The following is a 2,043-nucleotide window of genomic DNA, read 5'->3' on the forward strand; positions in this document are numbered from 1 at the left end:
TCACGAGGGAGCACAGTGCATATTTCCAGGTGATTATACAACTTTATGTAGCAAATCAGAGCAGAATCTGATGAAGGAGGGGAATAAAGTACTTACTAACTCGGTTATTCCCCTGTGACTTTCACAAAGCCATTTGTGAAGGTCACTACATGGGTAAACAATGCAAGAATGAGTACAATGTGCAGACATGTTTCCTGCAGAATCTCTTGGCAGGATACCTACCTGCACAGAAGCAGACTGCTATTAATTCTATTACATGCCTAAGAAGCTCATGCACAGGGGCAGCCAGTGAGTTCCGGGAGTCTCATACAGGATGTTGACACAACTGAAAATAAAACATGGGTGTCCTATCTGGTCTCTGGACAGGCCAGCTTTTTTCTGCTCAATTGCATTAGTTCTGTAAAAGAAAATTGCTCCCAGGGTGGAGGCGATAGAGGAGAAGCATAGGAAAAGACGGGTTGGGTGAAGCCCTGGATTCCCTCTGCTTGCTTCTTTCTGGTTTGGTGGTGTTGGTTTGGCGCAGAAAAAGATAGCCCCAAATATGGCTTTTTGGCATGCCGAGTACTTCGAACTGAAGGACGTTAAAAAGGCTGCAAAAACAAAGCCTCTTTCTTGCTTTCTCCTGCCTGTCTTTCTCCTGCTCCACTTCTTCCCTCAAGGCAGGCCACGGAAGCTAGAATTTCTCTTCCCCAAGGCGGGTCATAGAACCCTTCTCCCTCAAAATCAGCAATAAAACTTTATTATTCTTATTTTCCTCACATCAACACAGAGTGGGGAAACTATATTACAGAATGGCCCCCATCTGTAGGCCAACATTGGAAAACTACAGTTGATCATCTCAACAGACGTGTGAGGCTTGATGGTATCAACATCCTTACTCCTAAAGGATAAAAACTGGCCGGGTGCGGTGGCTCACGCCTGTAATCCCAGCACTTTGGGAGGCCGAGGCGGGTGGATCACCTGAGATCAGGAGTTCGAGGCCAGCCTGACCAACATGGAGAAAGTCCATCTCCACTAAAAATACAAAATTAGCCGGGCGTAGTGGCACATGCCTGTAATCCCAGCTGCTTGGGAAGCTGAGGCAGGAGAATTGCTGGAACCTGGGAGGTGGAGATTGCAGTGAGCTGAGATGACACCATTGCACTCCAGCCTGGACAAAAAGAGCAAAACTCTGTCCAAAAAAAAAAAAAAAAAAAAAAAAAATCGGCCTATTCACTCTGCTCCTTGTTTAGACTTTAATTTTTTAAAAAATCTGTAGAGCCATGTTCATGATGACAAACCTACTTTTTCTTTCTTTTTTCCTTTTTTTTTTTTTTTTTTTTTTTTTTTTGACATAGGACGTAGATGTTTGGACTATTTTTAATCTTTTTTTTTCTGATAAAAAATTCTTTAAAGAAAATCTTTATGCTCACCTATAAAATAGAACAAAGATTTCTTGGAGAGATGTAAAACATGGCTGTGCATCTTATTTTATATACACTTATATAATAAATTTCAGGTTAATTTATTCTTAGATTCTATGCCTAATTTTTTTTTTTTTTTGAGACAGAGTCTTGCTCTGTGGCCCAGGCTGGGGTGCAGTGGTGCAATCTCAGCTCATTGGACCTCCCAGGCTCAAGCAATTCTTCTGCCTCAGCCTCCCAAGTAGCTGGGATTACAGGGACTTGCCACCACACCCAGCTAATTTTTGTATTTTTAGTAGAGATGGGGTTTCACCATGTTGGCAGGCTGGTCTTGAACTCCTGACCTCCAGTGATCTCCCTGCCTTGGCCTCCCAAAGTGCTGGAATTACAGGTGTGAGCCACTGCACCCGAATGCTGTGCCTAATATTAAAAGCTAGCAACGACTAAGCCTCAGCCTTGGAGTCCTAACTACAGGGAGCATCTTTAAATTCATTCAAGGTTGATTGAACTGGATATGACTTTACTTTTCTGCCAAATCATATTACTCCCTAATTCTTGGAAAAGTTTTCATACTTTTTGTGTGATACTAGCAATTGCACTCTTTTCCCCAGGAGTGTTGTATCTCTCCCCCTGCTTCTTC

This window comes from Macaca thibetana, chromosome 2 (assembly GCF_024542745.1).
Source record: "Macaca thibetana thibetana isolate TM-01 chromosome 2, ASM2454274v1, whole genome shotgun sequence".
NCBI lineage: Eukaryota > Metazoa > Chordata > Mammalia > Primates > Cercopithecidae > Macaca > Macaca thibetana.